We start from the raw sequence: 12,666 nt of genomic DNA on the forward strand, positions 1-12,666 counted from the left end.
CTTCTTTGTAGCTGTGATATGGATATCCCACCACTACCAACTTATATGGGATGTGGATATCCCTCAACTGCCAACCAATATGTGATGTGGATATCCTACCACTGCCAACCAATAAATATGTGATGACCCTCCACCTCTAGGCCAGTAATCAAGAAGCATCAGTCCTCACCATTGGCATCAGTGGGGGACATTCACTGGTAGGATAACAAGTACACACACAGTATTTCCAGATGCAGCTCTCTGCATCAAGTACAGTTTCCCTTCACAGCACACAGAGACCACAGTCTGAGGCTTTTTTCTCCAGATCCCCAATAAGACTTCCCACTGGCACAGCTATAAAGTTGAGTCCTTAGACAGGGCCCCAAGCCAAGTCCTCCAACACTCTCTCTGTCCAACCAGTTCTTCATGTCCCTGACCAAGTAGTTGACATACACACTCTTGAAGATTTGTTTTATGTGCACGCACGCACACACACACACACACACACACACACACACACACACACACACACACACACACACGCACACCTGGGAAAGGCTGGCACAGGTTTACTAGCTATGCTGCCTTCAGCCCAGACCATAAGGCAGACCCCAGAACCCCTCACTAGCTACTTTAAGGCCCTTAACAAAGGGTGTCCAATGTTACTGTGTAATATTAATACTAATACAAATAGTAGTTTGATCAAGAACAAGGCTATTAGGAGTGGCTCACCGAGTGTCATCAAATAATTATGCAAATACTCTCAAAACTTAAAAATCTCTACAAATATCAGCCAAAATGAAAGGTTTAAATATATTTAATAATAAATAATAAATGAACAAGAAAATACTAAGTATATATTCACAGTGATATCAGAATTCAAAACACAGGAAATATTTAAAATAACATTGAAGGACAGGCTCAGACAAATAAAGAAAAACAATTTCTAAACTAAGCTTCATGATATTCCTGACTGAATCTAAGAGAATCACTATTCCCTAATAACGTACGTAATAGAGCAAGGTAGATGACGTACTGAATGGTTCTTGTTGTCAGGCCCAAGACAGAATACAGAATGATCTGTCTCACTAACAGACTTCTCAAAATAATATCTAAAATATTACTTCTGAGATAGCTTGCAAACTGACAAAATTTCTTACCATCTGACTTCTAGTTCCCATGCAAAACCCCCATTGCTGGAAGCTGGCAGGACTTAGCACCTACCTGTAAAAATACACACACAAGGGCTTTTGCTCAGATCTTTGGCAGGTGCTAAAAGTCATAAAACAATTGCATACCTCCACACTTCCAGAGTAGTAATTAGCTCACCCCAAATACAATACAGAAAGCTTCCTAGTACAGACTTTGTGTCTCTGGCTGCATTGAAACCTGTAAGATAACATCTTCATGGTCTAGCCTATAAAGTGATTTAATTTCAGATTTTTTTAATGTTTGCTGGACTGAGGTTAACCTCCTGATTCCCAATTTCCCCTGTTAAAGATATACATTTAAACAGTTACAATAATGCATGTACATTTCTGTTCTCCCCAGCAGGGCACATTGTGGATGCATTTCAAACACAAGCACTTTACAAATACCTTTTCAACACAAATGTCTGTACAAACAAGTTAGATATACACATGACATACAGTTCTACTACATTTGTAACAACAGCATCTTGTATGACATACAGTTCTAATGCATTTGTAACACAAGCACCTTGAATAAACCAGTTTGATATTCACAAATGACAAATAATTATTTACAAAATTCCAGCTAGCTGTGCTGACAGCACCTCATTTTGTCACAGTAGCATTCTTATGGTTTGATTAAAGAGAAAGACCACTAATTTGTGGTAATAAAACATTAAACTAATGTGTGGGTGGAGTTTTCTTGTTCATTTAAATCTGAAAGCTTAGCTTGAAAGCATTGTTTTTGCTTAAACTCAGAACTGTAGCTCCAGGATCTGATGCTATCCGTGTCAATATCGATCACGGATAGGTCTAGGATCTGACCTTGGATCTGAGTTGGCAAAAGTGAGCGGCAGCTCCTAAGCTCGAGCTCCTCCCCCCTCTACTTACTTCCTGTTACCGACAATCTTCAGATCTTGTTTGCCACAATTGTGGATGGTTGTAACGTTCCTAAGCTGCTTGAGCTCGGTTTTGCAGATAAGTGAAAATTTCTTGTGTTCTTTCAGCTTTTCTTGTCTCCCTCTTCTGCTTAGTTAAGTTTTAGTCTAATTTAGTGTAGTTCACTGTAGTTTAGTGTAATTTCCTTCCCCCCAGTTAGTTTTTCTCTGGTGTTAGAGTTGTCTTCCCACCCTTTTCATCTTCCCCTCTCCCTCTTTTAGTGAGAGTGATTTGGTGTGTGTGTGTGTGTGTGTGTGTGTGTGTGTGTGTGTGTGTATTATGGCTGAAAAACTTTCGGGTTTTAGGCGCTGCTCTTCATGCGGTCCCAAGTTTGCTCCCACTGACACGCACGAGGAGTGCATCTACTGTCTAGGAGAGCCCCATTTGGAGACTGAGTGTGACATTTGTGCTGGCTTCAATCTCCGAGCTCTCCTAGACCATAGAAATAAGCTACTGTTTAAGGGGTTGGCTTCTGGGGGCCCCTTGGTCTCAGGGTCTCCCTGTAAAGCTTCCTCAGATCCCAAGAGGAAGCACTCTTTCTCATGGGATCTGATACCAAAATGGCCCAGGCTCTTGGATCTAAGTGCTCTGGATCTGAGTCCAACCTTAGGGGCTTTGGCTCTGGGCATTTCAGCTCTGAAAGTCTTGGCTCCCTTGGTCAGATTCAACTCCTCCCAGGCAGCAGGTCATTAGATCCGATCAGTGATTTGAGGTCCCCCTTGGCTCTAACTGCCTCATCAGATCCATTTGTAGGGTCCCTGGCTGGATCAGATCCATCTAGTCCTTTGGGTCTGATGGTTCCATTGGATCCAATAGTCATTATAGAAGCTCCAGCCCTCCCCAAGTCCTCAGATCCAAAAGGGCCTAGTAGGTCCTCTTCCAGAGATTGCAGGCTATTGACTCACTTGGGGCATTCCTCGGTTTCTTCTCAGTCCACCAGGAGTTTTCTCCCTTCAGATATGGACCAAATAATGAGGAGCTTCCTTAAAGCCCAAATGGAACTAAGTCTGCTCCCATCCCCTAGCCATGTGCCAAGGGGCACTTCATCTACTTCTAGCCTCCTCTCCTCCCACCCAACTCCTGTGAGTTTTGTGCCCCAGAGTCAGACCTGGCCAAAGGAGAGACAGTTGGCACTGGGTAGTACCCTCACTCCCATGCCTCCTGGGTCCCTGGCTGGGTGGGCTTATTTGTCCATTGGGTTGAATTTGCCTCATGCCCGAGAGAGCAATGGAGGCCACCTTTGGGCAGGGTTCCAGTCTAGAGTTGTCAGATTGTTCCTTCCCCTTGGGGGCTGTGGCACTGGATAGCACGGGCTCAACATTGTACAGGGGCCATTGGTACTGTGCCAGGGTCTCCCCTCCCTGCCCCACTTGGCTGTGGCTGGTGGGTAGGGTGAGGGTGGGACAGCATCAAGTCACTCTGCCTTTCAGGTGACAGAAAGGGCCATCTCTTCTTGGTCGGCAACCTCCTCTTCTGCCCTGAACCCAACATTACCTAATTCTGTTTTGGGTGGCAAGCCTACATCTTTGGTCTGGGGTCAGCCCCCCTGGATCATCTTCAGTGGGGCATTACCCCCATAAGGGCCCCCTCCTCCTCCAAGTCCTCCACGGAGCCCACAGTTGGAGGAGCCTCCTCAGAAGAGGTCATATAAGAGGAGGCACCTAGACTCCCCTCAAAAGTCTTTAATGGCTGACATGGATTTCAATGATGGGGATGGGTCCCCCAGACTACCACCTGAGGAGATGTCCTTCAGCAACATTCTGAAAATCCTTACACAGTGAGGTGGTTGGTCTTCCCCAACCCTGTCGTCTGAGGTATCCATGTTCCTGAAGGCATTCTGGGTGGGCCCATCTACTTCCTGGGTGTCTCCCCCTGTGGACGAGTTAGTCCAGCTCATGGCCAGCAGGGCATGGAAGGAGCTACACACAGTTGAACCAGTGCCCAAGAGGGCCGATAAGTTTCTCAGCCCCCATAAAGACATGCCTTTTTGGAGTAAAGGAGTTCTGGTGGATGCTACTGTGGTTGCCGCTGCCACCAAGAAGGAGCTTGTGAAACAGAGCTCCTAGGTCCAGCCCCCTAACAGGGAGTCTAGGGTGATAGACCGGTTCAGGAAGCATGGGTATGGCTCAGCCACATTCAGACTGAGGGCTGCAAACTATATGGCACATTTTACTTGGCTACAAAGGGATTTGGTTTCAGAGCTTTCCTCTTCCCCTTCAGAGTTTTTTCTCTGGAGAGCCTAAAGGTGGTTTCTCCAAAGCTATCCACTCTCATTTCCTTAGTAAATGCATTGATGAGGTTGATCTCGAATTCTGTTGAGTTCACCTCTCGAGCAGAGGGTACAGGCATTGCCATAAGGCACCATGCCCGATTTTGCTTTTGCAGATTTGCAGACATCTTTAAGGTGTCCTTTACGAATGCCCCATTTGATGAGTCCCCTCTCTTCGGTCCCTCGGTCAAGGACACACTGACCCACAGTGAGCAGGGTGGTAACACCTTGTCAGCAGTCAGGATCAAGATGTTCTTCGTGTTTCACTGTTGCAGTCATTACATTTGGGTAATCTGCTGGCAGGTTGCCCTCAGTTGACCTGAATTCCAAAGTCTTGGGTCCTGCGTCAGTTGCTGTCTTCTCTTCCATGACGTCAGGTCATTAGGGGTATAAAACATGCAGCTGACACCATTTTCTTTAGTCTTTCTTGCCATGTGGTGCCCAAAGCAGAAGCATTTCGCAAGTGCCGGTCGGCCAACTACTGAAATATTTGAGTTTGAGTTTCAGAACCGAAGTCTTCACTAAAGCTAAGTACCCCATTGGGGAAACTTTTTTCTTGCTTTTTACCGATGTCAGAAAAAGTTAATAATTGTATTACTTGTGGGAAGCAAATACCTCATAAGGATTTCCATTTATACTGTATTCCTTACCTAGGCCCTGATCACAATGTGCCCGGCTGTCAGTTTTGTGCTAGATTTAACCAACGCATTATTAAGCGTCGGTATATTTTTGCATCAAAGTATTTTGGAAACAGATTTAATTACCAAGAAATGTTGTTGGATAGCAATCCGACTACCAGAGTACATAAATGAAAAGAAAAGGACAGAGAAAGGCAGTCAAGATCCAAAATCGATGACGAAGCTTCTCCTAAGCCAGTCGCCGGTTCACTGGTAATCAGTGAGGTGCCTTCGCAGCCCCTGATACCCGCTACCTTCGAGTCGCAGGCCTCTACCGACACCCATGTGGAGTCCGGCATGCCACAAGATACTCAAGATATTGGACCTACGGATGTATCTCCCTCAGATGGGTCTGGAGCCACTGAGCAGGCACCAGCTTCTGAGGGTGTATTCAGACCTCAACATTTGTACATCAAACCGATGACAGCAGCAAAGCCAAAGACAAAATCAACTTCTAAACCTAAAAAAATGATGCATGAGCCATGTGCACAGGCCTCTATTCCTAAAAAACAGATGATCAAAATGGCTGAAGACCTTATTATCTTGATCAGGGGTACCCATCCTCCTCTAGATAAGAGGCCTAGGCAAGACACTGATTATGAATCTTCAGATCAGGTTTCTATTTCTTCTGATTCCTCTTCTGATCAGGAATTATCTATACCTCCCCATGAGGATTCTGATGCTGAGGAATCTATTCCATCTGCATCTCCTCCTGAGGATTATTCATTTGGAGAAACCTTGCATGCTTTGAGGGAGCATTTTCATTGGGAGAGTCAAGACTTCTCAGAATCAAAAAAGAGACTCAGGGATTTCCTTCTTCTCCCTCAGCACAATCCTTTAGCCATTCCCCCTGTATTAGACATTGTGGATGATGTGTTTTCAGAGTCAAGCTTGACCCCTGACTCCTTACCTCCGGCTCCCAGTAAGCCTGACAGATATTACAGAGTCCCCGACTCACATAAATTTTTATTTAGAAAACCTGCTGCTGATCCTGAAACTGTTTCACAGGGTCCAAAGGGAGTTAAGGCCTCAACAGCAAAAAAACCCTACCCCCTCTGACAGAGATTCAAGGGCACTGAAAATATGGGGAAAAAAGGTTTATACATCTGCAACCTTGACAATCAGGGCCTTAAATTGTCAATTTCATATGCTTACATACCAACAACATGTTATGGGATTGCTGAAACAGAAAATGATGTTGATTTCGGAATGTGCAGAAAATAAAGAATTGCAGGAATTATTGCATGCAGCTGAACAAGTTGGAAAGCATACTTTGCAATCTGGTTTTGATTCTTTAGGGGCCTCCTGCAGGGTCGCAGTTACTGGATCTGTGATTAGGAGGCATGCCTGGTTAACGGAACAAAATTTGCCTGATCATGTTAAAGCTAAATTGCTAGATGCACCTTTAGAGCATTATTCTCTGTTTGGTATTAAGGCAGAAGAGGTTTTAAAGAAAATAGAAGACAAAGCTAAGTTTATGCAAACTGTTAAAGATTTCTTACAAGTGCAGCCACCAAGATTCAGTAGACACTGGCCTACAAAGAATTGGTCCTTTCCTGTGTCAGACAGACCTCAAAGGGGCAAATCCAAATACCCTAAGGGTTCCAGGTACCATGCTCAAGACTTATACAGGTCAAAGCAGTGGGGCACATCCACCTCCAAATCTGGAGGAGATAAAGTGCAAACCTACAGAAAGCAATCCCAATGACTTCCCTCTGCCTACACCAAGCACTTATCTTTTGGCAGCACCCATAGGGGGAAAATTAGCACTTCTTGCTCAAAATTGGCAGTTAATAACCCAGGACAAGTGGGCACTAAACATAGTATCACAGGGATACAGATTCCATTTCCACACTCTGCCAATGGCAAATTGTTAGCCAGACCTGCCAAAAAACAATGGGTAGAGGCTCAGAAACAGGTTACGTCCCTCATGGATATGGGAGCCATTCATACAGTACCAGAACAGGAAAAAGGACAAGGTTTTTACTCAAGACTGTTCTTGGTACCCAGAAAGGACAAGGCCTGGCGGCCAATACTGGATTTATCGATTTTGAACACATACCTGGACATTCCAAAATTCAAAATGCTCACTTAGCAGCAGCTTCTGCCCATGCTGGGTAAGAATGCTTGGCTGGTGACTTTAGACCTAAAAGAGGCATACCTGCATGTTCCAATAAGACAGTCATGCAGAAGATACCTCAGATTCAAGGCTGGCTTAATGCATTACCAATTCTCTGCACTCCCTTTGACTTATCTACTGCACCCAGGGTCTTTACAAAGTGCCTGGCACCAGTAATTGCATTTTGCAGACAAAGAAGTATTCAAATATATCCTTACTTGGATGACTGTCTCATTCAAGCAGAGAACAAGGACACTCTTCTATGACATCTGGCATTTGTGAAAAGGCTTCTAACATGCCTAGGGTACACAATAAATAAAAAGAAATCATAACTGGTACCCTCTCAAAAGATAACATTCCTGGGTGCAAGCTTGAATACAACTGCCCAGATGGCTTACCTCATGCCAGACAAACAAATGCAACTGACTACTTACTTCAAACTGATGGCAACAAAAAACCCAGTCTTCTGCAAGACAAATTCTGCAGGCTCTGAGCTTCATGGCATCCTGCATCCTACTAATTCCATATGCAAGACTGCATATGAGGAAACTTCAATGATACCTAAAACGTTTATGGAGTCAACATTCACACAGTCTGGAAACAATGATTCCTCTCATTCCCTGCCTGCAACAGGAGTTTCTGTGGTGGGCAAAGGCCTGTCACCAAAACATGGGATGGCCCTTCACTCTACCCCCTGCCAGCCAAACCTTAACAACAGACACATCAGATTATGCCTGGGGGACCCACATGGCAGGAAGATGCATTCAGGGCATATGGGCACCAAATCAAATGCATCTACATATCAACCAGAAAGAGATGCTAGCTGTTCAAAATGCCCTAACAGCCTTCAAGGACTTACTTCATCCAGGGCAATTACTGATAAAGACGGGCAACACCACAGTCATGTGGTATATAAACAAGCAAGGGGGCACACACTCATACCCCCTTTTCAGATTAACCATGGCAACTGTAGGACACAGCTTTGACCTAACAAGTACATCTTCAAGCCCAATTCCTGCCAGGAAAACAGAACACTCTGGCAGATGATTTAAGCAGAAACCTTATGGATCCTCATGAGTGGAAACTAAATCCACAAGTCTTCAGCATGATAACAGAGAAATGGGGGAGCCAAGACATAACTCTATTTGCCTCTCCTCAAAATTATCAACTGAAAAGATTCTGCACAAGGACTTATCACAGACAAGCATGGAAAGTGGACGCCCTATCCTTCAGTTGGAAAAACCTATTTGTTTACGCCTTTCCTCCTCTGCCTCTTCTACCCAAGGTCCTCCTAAAAGTCAGACAAGAGAAGCCAAAGATTATATTAATTGCCCCGGACTCACCCCGCCAATACTGGTACCCAATCCTAAGGAACTTGTCTCAATACCCACCTTGGACCTTGCCTCAGAAACCACAACTACTGTCCCAGCAAAACAATCAGATCCTGCACAATCAACTACAGACTCTGAACCTGGCAGCATGACTAATCCTGTAATCATACAGACAACACCTCTCAGTAAAGCTGTGATGGATGTCATTTTGGAAGCCAGAAGGCCTAGAACTAGAAAATCTTATGCTGACAAATGGAAGAGATTCTGTGCTTGGAATCAAGCACAAGGAACTGATACAGCAGAACCACATATTCCTCAGATATTACAATACTTAACTGAGATGCTTGGCAAAGGCCTGTCTTTCTCATCAGTTAAAATCCATGCTTCCGCCATCTCTGCTCATTACAATAGAGAGCCACCAATCTTTTCTCATCCTTTACTAAAGCAGTATCTTAGAGGAGCCAAAAATTTAAGGCCTCCTAGAAGATCACCATTACCTGCATGGGACCTCAATTATGTGTTGGAAAAGCTCACCCTGCCTCCATTTGAACCAGCTGCTACTGCTGATATAAAGTTCTTATCATGGAAGACAGCTCTGCTCCAAGCAATTACTTCAGCAAGAAGAGTTTCAGAGCTACAGGCCCTCATGGCTGCAGAGCCTTTTATCATATTTTACCCACACAGGGTGTCTCTGAGGACAAATTCTACTTTTATGCCTAAGGTCGTTTCCAGTGTGGCTCTTAACCAAACAATTCATCTGCCAACTTTTTATCCAAATCCACAGCACAAAGGGGAGAGAATTCTGCATTCCTTGGACGTACACAGCTAAGATTCTACTTGAGCAGGACTAAAGCTCTAAGAAAAACTGAGCAATTACTAGTGTCATATGCTGCAGGATCAGAAGGAAAGGCTATTTCAAAGCAGACAATTTCAAAGTGGATAAGCCATTGCATCCGTTTCTGCTACTTACACCATGGCAAACCTGTGCCCAAGGGCATTAGGTCTCACTCCACCAGAGCTGCAGCTACTTCAGCAGCCTTTCTCAGAGGAGTACCAACCAAGGACATTCTAGAGGCTGCTACTTGGAGTTCGGTTCACACCTTTACAAAGCATTACCATTTGCCTCTCTACTCTAAGTCCAGGGCAGGCTTTGCCACTACAGTGCTGCAGGGCCTTATAGCCTCACCTAATGCTGTTTAGCTCCAGCCTCCCAACCATAGCTTTGGGATTCTACCCAAATGTAATGACTGCAACAGTGAAACATGAAGAACATAGTACAGTTGTTTACACTTACCATAAATGTAGATGTTCGAGTGTATTCACTGTTACAGTCCAGGTTACCCTCCTGCCATCCCCCTGTCATTCTACAGTTTATCTTTCCTTCTCTATCTTCTACAACCTATGTGGTGTATTTGCTTGTAGATGAAGGTAAAGTTTATATTGATGCATGTATAGCTATATATATATATATATATATATATATATATATATATATATATCTAAAATATTGTTACTTTTTTGGGGGCACCTGACATCGGGGGCAAGAAAAACTATAGAAAATGGTGTCTGCTGCATGTTTTATACCCCTGATGACCTGTTGTCATGGAAGAGAAGACAGCAACCGACGCAGGACCCAAGACTTTGGAATTCAGGCCGACTGAGGGCAACCTGCTGGCAGATTACCCAAATGTAATGACTGCAACAGTGAATACACTTGAACATCTACATTTATGATAAGTGTACAAAACTGTACTTTTTCTACTCCCCAACAGTCCCTCTCTAAGACTCAGAGGGGTAGTAAGAAGCTGTGGCTCCACAAAACACAGTCTTCCTTCTAGGATGTTCTGCAGGAATCCTCCTCTTTTGGCCGTGGAAGGCAGGCACAGCCCCAAGGGCAGAAGGTATCCACAGAATCAGGGCTTCTGAGAACCCTTCTCGGAAAAGCCCCAACAGCATTCCTGAAGCGCTGCCCGACTGCCCTTCCCTGGAGGCATTCGGGTGTCGTATGTCTTCTGCATCCTGTGTGTGTGTGTGTGTGTGTGTGTGTGTGTGTGTGTGTGTGTGTGTGTGTGTGTGTGTGTGTGTGTGTGTGTGTGTATATGTGTGTGTGTATGTGTATGTGTGTATGTGTGTGTGTATGTGTGTATGTGTGTATGTGTGTATATATGTCTCAGACCAGTGGGTGCTAAACATTGTGTCCAGGGGTTACCTCATTCCCTTTGAACATCCCCTTCCTTCACAGAAGTCACTCCCCAGTGTTCCATCCTGCCAAAGGGAATTGGCTCTCTCAGAGGTGCACCACTTTCTTCAAAAAAGGGCCATCCAAAAGTTCCCAACAGGACAGCAAGGATCTGTGACTTACTCTCACTTCTTTTTAGTGCCATAAAGAACAGGAGACCTGCGTCCCATTCTGAAACTCAGCCAACTGAATTTGTCGGTCAAGAAGTCGAAGTTCCAGATGGTCACTGTTCAGTCCATTCTGCCATTTCTGCCCAAGGACTATTGGATGTGCTCAACAAACCTCAGGGACGCGTACTATCACATAAAAATAGACAAGACACTCCAGGAGATTCCTGCGCTTCTGGCTAGGGGCCAATCATTATCAGTTCAGAGCCCTGCCCTTCGGTCTCACCTCAGCCTGCTGGGTTTTCACCAAATGTATGGCAGTGGTTGCAGCCCATCTCCAGCTGCATGGATTTCAGGTCTTACCATACCTGGATGATTGGTTCCTTATGGCTCCCACAAAGCATCACCTTTCCCTAGCCATGGATATCACCCTAAATTTCTTTCAAGCACTTGGCATTACTGTCAACTTTCCGAAGTCTCACCTACTCCCATGGAAGAGGCTAGAGTTCATAGATATGATTCTCGACATGGTGTTGGAGACTGCAGCCCTTTCCCAGCACAGAATAACTACAATCCAGGAACAAGTCTTCTCTCTTCTGGATCGGGACAGTGCCCCTGCCCATCTCATCGTACAGGTTCTCAGGTTGATGGCAGCAGCCATTCAGTTAGTCCTCCTCACCAGGTTTCGCAATTGTGTCCTCCAGTGGACTCTGGCAGTACAGTGGTCATCTTGTCTTCACCCCATGTCAACCTTAATTTGAATCTCTTGGGTCTGCAAACATCACCTGACCTGGTGGGTCCAGACCAGGGATCTCCTGTTGGGGAGACCCTTCTGTCTACTGGAACCCCAAGCCACAGTGACCACAGATGCCTCCCTGTTGTGGTGGGGGGCATTTCCAGGGAAGGATGGTCCAAAGCACGTGGTCCCTGTCAGAAACCAAGTTGCACATCAATATCCTCGAGATGAGAGTAGTCCTACTAATGTTGCAAGCCTTTCAGGACTTTCTCTCACTTGGGACAGTGGTGGTTCAGACAGACAACATGGCTGTGATCTGGTATATCAACAAACAAGGGGGAAAACAATCTTACCATCTGTGCAGAGAGGCCATGAGAGTTTCGGAATTGGTGATGGCCATGGGCCGCTTCCTTCTTGCAACACATATTCCCAGCAATTCCAGTGTAATAGCAGACAAGCTGAGCAGGACCATCCTGAGTCCCCACGAGTGGTCCCTGAAACCATCAGTGGCAGATCAGATCTTCCATCAGTGGGGATTTCCATGCTGTAACCTGTTTGCATCCACAGCCAATTACAAGTGCAGCCTCACTGGCTTAACTCACAACTGTACAGATTTTTACACAATGTCCAGATTTTTGCCTCATATTTTTGGTGTGTTCCTCCTAAAATTTGTACTTTTCTGGCAAATAGCTGAGGATTGAAGTCATTAAATAATGACAAACATTTGAGTTTAAGACTCCACATCCTTCAGAAAACTCATGCTAGTGCAAAACCTATTATTCTATCAACTTTCTAAGTCTGTAAGAGCAATATTTAAAATGTGTCCCTATTTGTCCCCACCATCATTTTAGGCTTTGTCCAGATTTTTTGCTCTAAGAGGTTGAGGGGTAGCAGATTCTTTGCCCTGATCCCCCTCTGAGGAAGTCCCCTAGGGATGCTTTGATTCACGATTAACCGCCGGGTCTCCTCCAATGCCCCTTATTCCCAAAGTGCTGCAGAAAGCCTGGTGCCTGAAGGCTCAACTCATCCTCGTTGCCCCCTTTTGGCCTCGACAGACATGGTTCCCCCTCCTATGGTCTC

The sequence above is a fragment of the Protopterus annectens genome, chromosome 16.part0 (genome assembly GCF_019279795.1).
Source record: "Protopterus annectens isolate FY-2018-M chromosome 16.part0, PAN1.0, whole genome shotgun sequence".
Taxonomy (NCBI): Eukaryota; Metazoa; Chordata; order Ceratodontiformes; family Protopteridae; genus Protopterus; species Protopterus annectens.